We start from the raw sequence: 15364 nt of genomic DNA, 5'->3' as shown, positions 1-15364 counted from the left end.
GAGAGACTAGCATTTTCTTTTACATAGTTTTCCAGATTATAAAAACAGTTTTATCCTCTCTGTATGTCAATCTTATAAATGCACTCGCTAATTTAAGTTGGCGCCTGGTAGATAGTACCGGTAACCCCAGAGCTGCCCTGCGATTCTGTAACTCACTTTTTTAACTCACACAGTGGTTTTCGGATGCCAAATCATAAAATGACTGCTTCACGACTGATTTGAGAGCGACCGCCGATGCGAAAGCCGCTGTGTGAGTTCGAAAAGTGAGTTACAGAATCGCAGGGCTGGAGTTTTGCTTTCAACGAATAAGTATCGCAATACAGCGAGGATGTTCTGTCAGCGTTAAAGGTACAATGGGACCAAACTTTTTATACTTGTTTCAGTTTTCTTTTTATTAGTTTTTAATTATTATAATTATTACTATGTTAAGAAAATTGTTAATACTGTATATGTTATTGTTATGATTACTAATAAAACATTATTAGAAAAAGGCATTACAACCTCTGGGACTCTGATCTATTTCGTGATTTAATTTTCTTAATAGGCAAATAATCAGAAGTCCATCTTTGACATCACGATGAGTTTCTTCAACGTACGAGCGAGAATTTTTTACGTAGAAATAAAATTGATAAAATAATAAATATTAGGTACCCCTCCCCGTAACAATTACATGGCGAAGGCGCAATAAGCTTGCATAAGTTATTGCGAGACTCGCGTGACTCGATCCTTGTTAGCTACTGGATCGAAGACATAGTGATCAAACATATCATCCCCTAATGGTAGATACAATTTTGTTAATGTTATTATTAAAAATATATGACAATTTTATTTCATAAGCATATATTCCACAATTACTGCAAAAGTTCCGAAGCTGTTTAATTAATATTTTTTAACCTATAATGCGAATCAATAAATTTAATTATTTGTATGATTTATTTTTATATTCTAGATATTCGACATTAATACTTATGAAAACCGTCATTTTTCTGACGATAATCAGATATAACCTTGATATTTTCAGATGTCATCATCATACTAATTAAAATCTAAACGCACATTTGTAACTTATTATTGTCAATTTTCATTATAGCGCAAACACAATTATAGAGAAAGTGACGAAAAAGTTCTTTAATGAATGCAATTAACAAATTTTTATAAGCAGGATATTTTTCTGTAGTTAGCAAAGTTGCGTTGCGGACTACACAATTAGGATAACACGTGATAATGACCAATAGACGTACATTTAATAATATTAAAGCATCCCTTATAGGGATTATTTAATTATTTTTTAATATAAATAAAAACAATGAAAACAAAAGAATAATCTATAAACCTTTTTGTTTCAGTATCAAACCTCCATCAAAAGACGGCGTCACAAAGAGTAACCCCAGTAAACGACATCGTGAGCGTCTCAACGCAGAGCTGGACACCCTGGCCTCCCTCTTGCCCTTCGAACAGAACATCCTCAGCAAGCTGGACCGCCTCTCCATCCTGCGACTGTCTGTCAGCTATTTGCGCACCAAAAGTTACTTCCAAGGTCAGTTAGACTTTCTCAAAAGCTTTGCCCAAATTGATAAATTAAGATACAGTGCCTTAAGAAACATAGAATTTAATGTGATTTATAAGATAAAGGTTTTGATTTTAGATTAGTAGTAGTATAATTCTGCGTTGTTATTTATAATTTTATTTGTGGTTAGTTACGCGCTGTACTTTTACTATTTCTTTTTTTTTATTGTACGAGGGTTGCCTGGAAGACGTCGCTTGTCAAATGTCAAAGTCAAAAGTAAAAATAATTTATTCATATAGGTAACACAATGTACACGTATGAACGCCAAAAAAGAATATATATGAAATGCTTCTAATTTAACATTTAATGCCAATTCTCAAATCAAGGGCGTAGAACGGAAGAGAAGAACTGGCAATAAACTCTCCGCCACTCTTTTTAATTGCCAAGTTTTTTGTTTTACACAACGTTTGTAAGGAGCTGCAACCAGTACACCATGTTCCACATGACATCTTTGTCGTTAGCAATAAACCTATTGCATTTGTAATCATTTCGATCATGAATGTTGATACCAATCAATTTGTACAACGATTACAAAAATCAACCTCTTAACATAATAAAACTTAAAGTGACTGAAAGCACAAGGTTTGTCTTACGAATTATTCTCAGACTTTCAAAGAATAGCCTAATAGGATCTTCTTACATCTCTCCTTGTTATATGAATAAACTAATTAACACTTTATATATTTTATTATATACTTTATATATTTATATTATTTACCATAACCATTATTACCACTCTACGTCACTTAGTTCTTAAGACTTTCAAAAGCCTATTAAACCTTAATAATAAAAAATGTTTTTCCTTACTAAGGTTGCTTGGAAGAGTTTGTTAGCGATAAGGCCGCCCGTTGCATCCCTTACAATTTATCTTATTTTTTATTCATTCGATGTAACAAGTTTAAATAATTAAAAGCCAATATAAAGGAAATTACATTATCCCCAATAAGCCCTCTCATTTGCTCTAAGGATATTCGATTGTAAAACCGATCGCATACCAATGTATTCGATTACTTATAAATGTGAGCCACAGCACGTAAACCCGTCAGGCAATTTTATTATAGGCTGTATGTATTAATAATATTTCGATCCTGATTCTCGTAACGAAATCGATACGGGAGTTAGCGAATGATTAGATTTCTTATCATTACATCTGCGTGTTTTAAACACGAGTCACGACTCTAATTTATCCAATTAAATACTTAATGGTGGTTTAAGTTCGAAGTCTATAGCTTAGTTGTATTAGACAATGTTGCTAGTTACACTTAGATACAGTGATTGCAAGTCACAAGGGTATTAATGCTTTATGAATAAATATTTAATAAGTATTCTATTATAGTATTAATCCATTTTCTAACCCATACTTTTCTTGGTCTTGAAAGTTCAGCTTCCAAAACTTCTTCGGTTTCAGATAGTACCGCATTTAATACTTCTTTCAGTTGTAAGCGCGCTTATCGATGTTCGTCCAAAGCTACTGATCGACAGCTATCAAAAACTAAATTTACTTAAAAAAGACACTAAACAAGAATTGGACACTACTTGCACTACTCACCTGCACTAATCATCCTCAATTACTAATCACTAGCACTCGCACTAATCAAAGTGAATATAGGAATACTCATATCACTTAAAAATCTTACTCTCACTCGTGATACTTAAGTTTTTATTAATTGTAGCGGCAGTTGTAATCTTCGGCTATACTTCGAATGATGACGCGATTATTGCAACTCCTAAAGATATGTAGGTACAACATCTCCACTATGGCCTGTCAGTTGTTAGACTGCGTGAGTAGGTACCTTTAGTTCGGAAGCGCTCCACACGGTTTTTCGATAACTTTTGTCTGCATTAGAACGCTAACCAGCCGTAAATCTTACGATTCACGATGGGTTAAATCCGCATTTGGCAGTACTTGAGAAAATGTTTACATAAATAATCTTACAGCTCAAGTAGTTACATAAAATATGGAAAGGCTTTCTACTAAAGAAACTATGAAGTTTAATATTTTTAAAACTCATCATCTTTTTCCATAACGTGAGCGTTTTTAAGGCAGTTTTTCACTATATGGAACCACTTCTGGCTATTTCCGTTTTTTCAAGTACCTAAAGAGCGTGTCAATTCTTAAAAGGCCGACAACGCACTCGCGAGCCCTCTGACATTGAGAGTTTCCAAGTTATCACGTAACATCAGGTGAGCAAAAAATAGTGCTACTGTTCTAGGTATCGTAAATGGTAAATGGATTAAAAAGACTAAAGGAAAATCAACAAATAACATGAACCAACAGTATGAATACTTCGATCATTTAATACAAAATTTCATAACCTAATTACCGTGCACTTACAGAATCGTAAACATTGATTATTGGAACAAACTGTACCTTCTGAGAATCAAGTTATTTACGGTGCTACCGCTCGGGTATCGAATTTAAATATTTTAAAATCTCAACTATCAGAGTCCTGTGGCGTCGCGGCGAAATCTTTACGGCACAAGTCGAACGTGTAATCGATGCTTCAACAATCGGTTTAATTAGAATTATCGATATTTTTATAGTACAGTCATGTACAAAATCGTGCATAAGGTTGCGGTGTGATTAACCTTTTGACATTGTCTGTGTACATACATTCTAAGCCAATTACAGAAATATATTTAAAAAATCAGACAGTTATGGTTTTGTGAGAAGTAAGGATTGTTTTTTTATTAATTTAAAAAACAATGTAAATACTAAGATTAATATATCTTTAGTTATAACTGCCGACGATACACCGGCTCTACGCTGTGCAGGTTTTAATCAACCTTTCATTATAATCAAATATATGATTATGTATTAGTATTTTGTAATTAACCGTTTATTCATAAAGTCTTATGAAGTTAACTAAAACGTAGAAGTTTTAACCGCGATTTTATTTAAAATAACGTTGTTACTTCAAATAAAATCGCGGGAATTCGTCGATATTAAAATCGTTATACAAAAGTTACCCTTTTGTGCTCATCTGTACATTAAGTAACACTGCTTTTCGTTAACCAATCGCCCCCTACTGCTTTTTATATTCGAATTTCGTTCGATATAAAATTATAAAGACTGTTCATAACTCACATTGTGATATACGCTGTGGTAGCGGACGTATGCAAAGTAGGGAAGATTTACGCGACCAATTACAAATCGAATGAATCGCTTGTTCTTAAAATTAAATGTCTAATCAATGATAAGTTATTGATAGGATAACGATCGTTATAAACGTTTGGTGATATAGTGGTCTATTAAGTCAGATTTTGTGTTCATATAAAAACAAAAAATAAAGATAGTTAAAAGGGAGAATGAGTGAGACTGTTCAAATGTAGCAGGATTCGTAACAAATCTATCAAAAGAATAAATATTTCAAAGGTACTCGTATAATTTGAAAAACATGTAATCGATATCTCTAATTAGTCGGAAATATTATTTTAACTTTATTTACAGATTGCATTTGTTTTTAAGATAATTACATATATTTATCAAATTGACTTTAGAATTAGCTTCAAACCTATAGCACATCCAATTAAGCTACTTTATATTCAAAAATAGAAATAATTGTTGACATAGTTCACCAATCGCCACCACACATCTATACTATAATATCTTATATTAGACTGCGTGGGTCGTACATACATGCCGTATAGATACATAATTTACATAACTCCTTAACAAGTAAAAAATAGAATCAAAATCCGTTAAGTCAAAAATAAGTGTTAATAATAACAAAAACTCCTTGACTTTTACAGTACAAAATCTTACTCAATAGAACAACCATCTACGTTTGTTTATGAACAAATAGTCATATATTTACTTCCGCAACCCTTAAGAATTATTTCTTATATGGAAATCGTAACGGTGTATTTGTTTGATCAAACAGTGCCTGGCTCTACAAGGCACGGCCGGAAGGAACTCTATCGATTTGATGCTAATTCGATGCCTTACAGCGATTTATTGATGGCAAAGCTCCGTTGAATACTTTGTATAATGTTATGTATAAACTGATATAGCTTATAAAATGTTTATAAATACAGAAGGGGTACGTTCCCAAACCCCCAATATCGTTGTATAGCTAAGGTAACTTGCATCCTGTACGGGATCGTAACTATCACTCATATAGAGGGATAAATTTTTTGGTTGCTAGATCCAGTTATTATCTGACCTACGCACTCACATACGGACGGCCAATGCCGTGGAATCAATAAAAAACTAAACTAGTAGCATGTCAGAAAGCAATGGAAAAAGCGTTTTCCTTTATACGGTTTTCTCTTTTGCTTATTTTTAAATAAGAAGAATACAAGTTTAAAGCGAGAAAATAAGCTGAAGTGAAATGAACTGACTTGTGAACTATACATTATATGTTATCTATATTAAGCATTATTATAAGGTGCTGTTATTTAATAAATAACAATAAATAATTAATAATTTTTAGTTATGATACCATAACTAAAAATTATTAAAACAGTATTTAAATGTGTAATGGTTATTTTCGGTTACAAAAAGTAATAATATACACACAACTCAAAAAAGGTAACAATATGAATAATTACAACACGCTAATATAGACAGTCTTCAAGGAAAATTTAATCTTATGGTCTCCTCATTTTCCTAAGCCATAAAACAATTTCCCAAAGCACATTAGAGCCACGTCTATTATATTTTTCGTATCAGAATATTTAATCGAGTTCACTCAACTAAAAACAATTGCCAACGCCATGATGGATTACCGGGCTTATCTAAGATTATTGTTTTCCATAAAGCTAGGGAAATAGAATAATTTTTTTGGTACATTTTATCGCGTCATTGATTTTGAACAGCTAATTTGTACTTTGCACATTAAAAAATATTATGCAAAATATATATTTCATACTATTTGGTGAACTTCAACATCCCATTTTGGGACATCCGTTCCTTAAAAGACAACATAAGGTAGGTGACCCAAATAAGCAGGTTTATAATATTAATTCACTGGTTTTATTTTTTACTTCTCTTGTATGAAGTTTGTATGGATAGAAATTAGCTGTTAAGGTCGAGTAGCCCTTGAAACATTATCAATGTTCCATGGCCCCCCATTTCAGTTTAGGATTCGATTTGTGCTTTGGATGATCTTCGTCTAAATCTGATGGCGGAGGTCGGATCTTCCTGGGACGACATGGCCTCTGCGTTTCGGCGGATATGTAACGGTGACAGAGATCTTAACCTCCGTTTTCGTAACCTCAGAACTGGTAATCATTGACAGTATTGAAGCCGTCTTGTTACCCTCTTCCTTCAGCATTCCATTTTTGAAAAAGCCATCTTCCGCCATCTTTAACTTTATTAAGTTAGTATTATGCAATGCTTGTAAGTATCTTTAAAAAATTTTTACAATAATGTAATCTTATCTAATAATCTTTAAAATGTGTTGTAAGAAAAGTTGGTTGTGGATATTGAAGTTCTTACATTCGATAACCTAAGTTACCATGACAACCAAACCAATAATAAAATAAACATTTAATTCATTAACAATATAAAAATAAGCTATAAAAGTGTTTTAACTTATCAGATCAATTTTGCTTTGGACTCACGACGCTGACAAGCGAGTTTAACCCTAACTCCTTTTGACCTTACGGCGAATTTTACTTGACATCAAATTAAGGTTACACCTTTATTAAATTAAAAGAGGGCATTACTTTAATTTAGCGCTGAATGACAAGCAAATATTGTTTTTTGAGAAGTTATCGCTTAAAAAGGGTTATAAGCATTTAACTGTCGCTTCGTTAAATTTATAGTACATTTAACTGTTTTTCATTTAACGATTAATTCAAACGATTGAATGAAATGTGGTCTAGCAAAAATCAATCAAATGAGAAACAATGCTATAAGACGAAGTGAGCTTTTTTATCAAGTTTCAGGCATAGACAAGAAAATACATTTAAAATAAGTGTATAAAACTATTAAATTATGTTTGAACTTTATTTTGTATTTCGGATACCAATAATAATTAATTAGAAATAGGTACAGTATTTTAAAAATTCTCTAGTACAATGACGTAAGGTAAGAATAATTCAAGACGGCTTAGAACTAACGCGACCAAGGCTTAAGTGATTAAAGGTTATAATCGCTTAAAGCTTAATAGCTTGAATACTTAACGAGTAAAACAGCTCGTAAACTTACCGCATACTAGTATAGTACCTATTGACTTTTGTTACAGGGTGATGAGATTATTTAGAATGATTTATATTAACTGAACCAGATCGTCCTTTTTTCAAATCTGTTGACTTTTTATATTACATAATACCACAATAGTATTTAATTAATAATAATTAATATACAGATGTTATGTAAAACACTTAGAAATTCACATAAGTTATTATTTTGTTTAGATTTAAAAATAAAAATATTTTTTGTAAATTAATGAGTTAACCTTATTAACAAAAGCTCGGGACAGTCGCAGTTTGGGACTAAGCTTACAATGTTAATAGTTTAATTAAAAAATTATAAAAACAGGTTTAGAAAAGGTTCATATTAATTTTTTTACTCAAACACAGACTGGAAACACTCTAAATAAACACTAAGGCGGCTGGCGCCCGCCCGCCCAACTTTGCACTTATAAAATATAGCCGGCTTTTGTTGAAGTAAATAATGCGCCTTTGAAAGAGTTTTTAATATTTGCCCTTCGCCTTAAATATTTTTACGTATATATAATAGCTTGTATTTAAAGCTACTATCAAAAACTCAAAGAAAATCTATTGCAGCTGTCTGAAGCAAACATATTAAAAGCTGTAGTCTTCTTTGAAAACTTTTAGTAATTTAACACACAAAGTTTGCTATAGAACTGCCTTAAGAAAACTTATATGTATAACACTAAAATAGACAACGTTTCCTTTGCTCTATCTATGTGATCTATGTTGGCCGTGCGTGCGTTGACAAGTGCCTTAAAGCTAATGGCATTTACCATATAACGATAAACCTATAAAAAAGACATGAAAACACGATCAAAACTTGATTGATTATACGAGACTTATGCATAGTCTATTATGAGAAATGGGCCCAATAAACTGCATATCGTAAATTTCTTTGAAAGACTCAGCCAATGGCGTAAAAAAGCTACCCCTGATATATCCCCTAAATTACTGGGGGTTTGTAAAATTCGCCGACTCCTTGACGGGAGAACGCGGGGTTGGGGGTGGGGGTTGAAACAACCCGTAATGGCGGAATTGCGTGACAGAATTTCGGCAGTGACCCAAGTAGCTCGGTGAAAGTGAAAATATTTTTATAGAGCTGATATTAATACAGTACAAGTGGTAACAAAAGTTTTATTCATCTATTGCTAATACTAGATTAAAATTTAGTATATAATGGTGACTTATAAGAGACATCTAAGGAGCGCGGCTTCACTAGCACTGTTTTTTCTAGTTTCTGCACCTGTATAACTAATTACTATTATCATCCTTCAAATGATTCCTTGGAGGATGGGAAGGGCTTTGGTATGGGATGCTATTTGTGGACACGTTAGTCCCGTCTCACCTCCCTCGGACAAGCAAAAAGGCTGGGGCGGCCGCAGAGTAGAGACTCTTGGGCCGTGAGCTTCAAGTGCACATGCACTAATTAAAAAATTAAGTTGGGGCATGGTAGATAGTACCGGTGACCCCAGACCCCAGAGAAAAACAGCGAGGAAATGCTGCCAACGTTAAAGGTACACTGCCACGGGGACCAAACTTTTTAAATTTGTCAATTTTTAATTATTTTTTTTATTACTATGTATAAAAAAATTGTAAATACATAAACAAACTATAAAATCAAATGTCTCTAGAGGTTCCTCAGTTTCAGAGGCATTTTAAACAATCTGAATTCGTGCAAATAAAGAGTGTCGATCATACCAAAATGCAATGTAATGAGTTGTATAATATGTCAGAGAATTTACAATACGCATCATATTGTAAATTTTATCTACATATCTACTGATTTGTTATTAATTCAAAAGTATCTTAATAATATAGCACTATGGTACTTACTTATTATACTGATTTGCTGTTTTATTTTAATTTGAAGCAGCTCTGTATAGATAGTCGCTGCTCAAGTTTACTTGGAAAATTTTATTATAACCAAATTGTGAGCAATATTTTCGTAAATATTTTGGTAGAACTTGTTTGTGTTTTGTTTCGCTGACAGACAAAGAATTAACAAAATAAGTGTGAATAACAACTACAGAAGCATTTTAGTTTAAATTAACAAAATACTACGAAATCAAATCGTCATACGAACCGTCAACCTTTACCAAAAAAAGATTTTTATAGTATTGAGAGATAAAATATAAATCGTTAAATTATTGCTATTATATTAAATTTACAACAGTAAGTTTTCATTGATCCTATTTGAATGAAAAAACTTAAGAAAAATCTTAACAAAATGAAAAATTAATTTGTCACTAGAATGATAACCTCGTAAATCTAAAAAACATTTATTTTTTTATTCTTAGACTCTTATGACATTTAACTGATATATTAATGAAGTAAGGATTTATGTTATTAATAAATAAGTCTTTTCTGCCATCTATGGACAAAAACACATAATAATATTTTAACCAACATTGACGAAATGAAACATTTTTTTCGTTTCCTGTAATCTTTGGTTCTGTGGACATACGTCGTTATACAGCGACGAAATATTTTACGTACATTCAAAAACCTGACCTCGTTACAAAACAGGGGTGTCACAGATAATATTTTATTACGATAATATTAAAGTAATTTATATGACGCGTTGAAGTTAATGAGTTTATGGTAATCAGGGTGAAAACCACACTGTGTATGTTTTATAAAAATTAAATTCCTTTTAGTTTTATACCCTGAGTGACATAGAACCTTTTTTGTATTTTCCCATTACGTATAGTTTTGCATAATGTAATTTTACTTAGGAAGTATTTGTCAGTTTAATTTCACCAAAATCATTTTTTTATTATGAAAGAAGAGAGGCGGGGCGCGAGAATTATCTGGAGCATTGACGATAATTATTTATTTACACACTAACGCCTGTTGCCCGAAGGGGTAGGTACCACAATCTCCACTTGCTACGATCCTGACATACCTCTCTCCCTTCATCCATGTTCAAGCATCCACAATACTAGCCTTACGCCTTGCTCTTCAGAAATGCAATCAAAATATTTTATTTTGGCGATTAAAACTTATTAAAATCTAGCCTAGATTTTAAGGCGTTTTAACACGTACAATTTCAATCTCCGTAAAGTTACCTTTAAGATCTATTAAAATCTAATTTTAATAAAAACGTAAATAAACTACAGTGTAAATTCTTTATAACGCCATTCGTTAAAGCAACTTCTCTATAACGTAAAAAATATTTAAATTTATTTGGTTTAATTCAATAAGCCATACATTAATTCTTCCCTCCCTTTAAGAAACCTCTCTATAACGATAAAATATATGCTCGGTCCCATGAAATTCGTTATAAAGAGTTTAACACTGTAATTGCATTTTTTTATTCTTATACTTCATCTATAAAAATGTCTTGACTGTTAATACTCAGATACTACATAGACACTTAATGATTAATAGACTTTAACTAAGGTGCTGATTGATACCTTTACGCCGTGATAACACACCACTTGCACTGGTGAGATTGTGAAACGAAGTACTAAATGCGTTTCGTTTGATTGTAATTGGTAAAGTCGCTGAAACACGATCCATGTTGCTTTCAAATCACAAGAAACGAAACGTCATCACGTCGGCTTTTGTTTCACCAGAACATTATTAAGAACATAATAATAAAACTGTTTAAATTATTGTATATTTGTGTGATGAAATTGATTTTGCTATTGCTTATTTTATAATAATCACTACTAACTATAGCAGCTGGTAACAGCCTGTAAAGAAAATTCAAGGAAAAATGCTACAAAGAGAATTCGCCAAAATTAGAAGGTTTCATACTATCTCTACTAACGCAGCTTTAACTAAATTAACCCGCTGGACCTTAAAATAACACATACATATACATATATATAAACCATTACACATAATAGCCAGTGTAATATCGGTTAAACAGGAGTGTTGGCCTAGTGGCCTAGAGGCTTCAGCGTGCGACTCTCATCCCGGAGTTTGTAGGTTCGAGCCCCGACCAATGGACTTTCCCTCTATGTGCTCATAATTAACATTCGCTCGAACGGTGAAGGAAAACATCGTGAGGAAACTGGCATGTCTTAGACCCAAAAAAAGTAGACGGCGTGCGTCAGGCACAGAAGGCTAATCATTTGCCTATTAGATAGACAAATGATCATGAAACAGATTTAGAAATCTGAGGCAGAGATTTTTTTATATCGGTTAAAAAACTGTAATTTCCAACGAAAACTATTACTTATTTTATGAAACACTTTTAATTAAACGTTGTGACTAACAGAATTAGCACAAGCAGCGCACCGTAACATAATCCTACTACCTCACATAGATGCAATCTGCACAATTTCTCTTATAAACGTTGAAAAATTACACTATACAATAAAATACAGTGACTAGACTAGAAAGTGTAACGAACTGTTATTGTTTTAATTAACTGCATTTTCTGGGATTAAGAAAATTTGATTTTACTCCTGGTTCATTATGATCTATATTATATTTTATCACATATCAGATTTGATTATTTTAATTTTTTTTCCTTACATGAAAAACGCATGTTTTCCTTATTTGATAAATGTTTATAACTTTATAGTTTATATAAAACATTTATTGCACCATTCTAAGTTACGTACTCGTCTGTCTCTTTCCATAACAATGTCAACAGGACTTGACAGAAAAAGATGAAAGAGTACTTTAATTAAATGAGTAGCATTACATTGATTGTTTTTTTTATAATAGGTATGTTTCTTATATCTTATTAAAAAGAAAGTTTTAATTAATTTAATATATACATTTGATCTATTGTGTATTTAAACGTTAAATAATCGCAACCTGGATTTAATTCCCGATACGGCAACATTTTCGGTTGGGAGGGAATACTCGTATAGATGAGAAACGCGTCTGTCTCATGCAGCATCATCACAGCCTCACGGATCGTCACACAAAAAATACCAATATATATAAAAATACATCAATCTTACAAATTTCATCTGAAATTTGCATATATTTAACAAATGAATTAAAAATTACTCGTATATTAGAATAATGCATTTTTTTTACAAAATACACATTTAGCTTACCCAGTATAACTTATTTATAAATTATATGACGTAATTAATTAAACAACATTTATTTACGTATATATTGAGTAATAATAATACTGCAATAATCACACAGAAAATAGATAAAAATACCTCAATTCCGCTACTAATAAAGGATATAAATTATTTAGCTTGAAATAGGTCAACACTACGTTTAATGCCAGTAATAATGAATGTTGTAATTGTATAATTGTTGTTTTCTCCAGCTCATACTTTCCACTGTAATTGCTGTCTAATACTAGTCGATCTTTAACAAATGAAAGCCAATACGTGTAATTGGAATACGTATAAATAAATTGTTCAAGATGATTTGATAATTTGTTACATTGTGGCGTCAATCAGTTTTGACATTGTGACATAGTACTTTAGTAATTAATTGTTTCTTACTTTACTGGTCTGTGTATCCACATAACACGAAGTATCTATCTATCTATCGTCCGGTTTCCAAATGTAAACGCTATTACAAAAAAAAACATTTTGTTTTTTGCCTCACTTTAGCGAAAGACAAATTAATTGATTGTCTTTTTAGCCTCAGAGTGCCGCTAAAAATATCAAGATATTGACTAAGGACAGCTTATCTTATAGAGAGATAGGAAAGAATATTAAGTGATTAAGAATATATTAAACTAGTGTATTCAGTGAGCAATATTTTAGCAAGTACCTATACAAGTTGTTAAAAATCCCAATTAATATCTTAATTAACTTAAATCTCACAAATAATACAGTGCTACATATGTTAAATATCTAACGCTGTGTGAAATTTAAAATAAATAATTATGCGTGAAACTTGTACGATTTGTTACAATTGTTAGTAATGTGTTAATAATTGAATAAACATTTAACCCTCGTCTAATTCCATCGTTGATACCGGAAGTTGACTGCTTATTTAAATTTAGTATACATAAATAAGTAAAATCAAAATATATACGCCACAAGGCAAGTATATCCTCATTAAGGCTTGCCGTGAGCTATAAGCGAGCTCGCGTCGATCACAATCACATTTAAATGAGCTCAGCGGATTTATGGGTTTACAAGAACGAACAGAGGCGTTAGATACCGCGATCCTTTGCTATAGTTTTTAAAAGTAATTCTTAAGAATGTTTATGTGGATATCACAGCAAAAGTACACCTTGATTAAATAGACTGATCCTAAAAATACAGCTTAAGACAGTCGAAAAGTCGAAAGTCGATCTATAAATACAGATACGGCGACGGTAGAGACGGCTCATTGGTCTAGTGGTTAGTACCCCTGACTGCGAATCCATGGGTCCCGGGTTTCATCCCCGGCTGAGACAAACATCGATGTGATGAGCATTTGGTGTTGTGCTTAGCTCTTGGGTGTTTAAATATGTATTTATATGTCTATCTATCTATAATATTTATGTATATCCGTTGCCTAGTACCCATAACATAAGCTTCACCAGCTTAGCATGGGACTAGGTCAATTGGTGTGAATTGTCCAATAAAAAAAATAAAATAAGCAGACTTTCTACAATAGTGACACATTGATTACTATATTTGGTGCTATTTCACTGCAGCGTGTCTTCTGTTACTCATAGTGTGTATTATGCTTAAACCTCAAACCAGCACTGTTGACCTAGTACCTTAAGCATGAGCTTCTCATGCCAGTATTCGTGTTCGAAAAGCGTCGGCGCAAGAATGGACTTATTTCTTGTTTGCAATTGTACCTCAAAACATTGTTAATCTACGACTTGCTTCAAGGTCAGAAGGCAGTACACCAACTTGTTTTTAAAAAAAAGAAGATAAAAAGCGTTCTAACACAGGCCAACCATGTAGTGTTGTTGCGTTACTCGTTTACTATTATTAAATAAAAGAAATTGAAATATCATAGTTTGTTTGAAAATTTAAAATAATTTTTATTAGTAATTATAACAATCTTAGTAAATGAATAATAATAGTATTTACAATTTTCTTAACCTATATAGTATATCATTGTTTTAATGACAAGTATTTACTAATTAGTTAATTAGTTTATAAAGAGGATTTTCACAGCAAATTGTATTTAGAAAAACTAAATCGTTTGAGAAATTTAATACGCACCATTTTAAGTTACGTACTTGTTTGTCTCTTTCTATCACAATGTGAACAGGACTTGACAGAAAAAGGTGAAAGAGTACTTAAATTAAATGAGTGACATTACAGCGATAGATTTTATATAAATATGGGGGGGTTATTTTCTAAAAAGTTATAAAACGAAACTTTTAATTAATATAATATATATATATATATATATATTTTATCTACATAGTATATCATTGTTTTAATGACAAGTATATACTAATTAGTTAATTAGTTTATAAAGAGGATTTCCACAGCACATTGTATTAAGAAAAACTAAATCGTTTGAGAAATTTAATCGTTTTAATTCAGCTTCAATCACCTCGATCTTTTAAAACTTAAGAATTATAATTATAATTGCGGACAGTAGATTTACGACCCAGGCGCATCTGCCTTAATTTTATATACGCTATTAAAATATATTACTTTTACTGTAACTATTATTATCCGATCACTTAGTGACGCTTGTTGAGTGATACAATTATTTATTTTTTTGCGCTATGAACAT

General features: G+C 31.9%; 1 protein-coding gene across 1 annotated transcript in view; it reads left to right on the top strand.

Annotated features, from left to right (window-relative positions):
- Window positions 1–15364, top strand: part of LOC125051888 (aryl hydrocarbon receptor) — an 89117-nt gene that overhangs the window by 43434 nt on the left and 30319 nt on the right. The window contains exon 2 of the mRNA XM_047652500.1: window positions 1347–1537. The gene's annotated coding sequence lies outside the window, so the exon portion shown is untranslated. The remainder of the gene's footprint in view (window positions 1–1346; window positions 1538–15364) is intronic.

This window comes from Pieris napi, chromosome 8 (assembly GCF_905475465.1).
Source record: "Pieris napi chromosome 8, ilPieNapi1.2, whole genome shotgun sequence".
NCBI lineage: Eukaryota > Metazoa > Arthropoda > Insecta > Lepidoptera > Pieridae > Pieris > Pieris napi.
The sequence above is the reverse complement of the archived record's forward strand: the minus strand, read 5'-3'. Positions and strand labels throughout refer to the sequence as shown.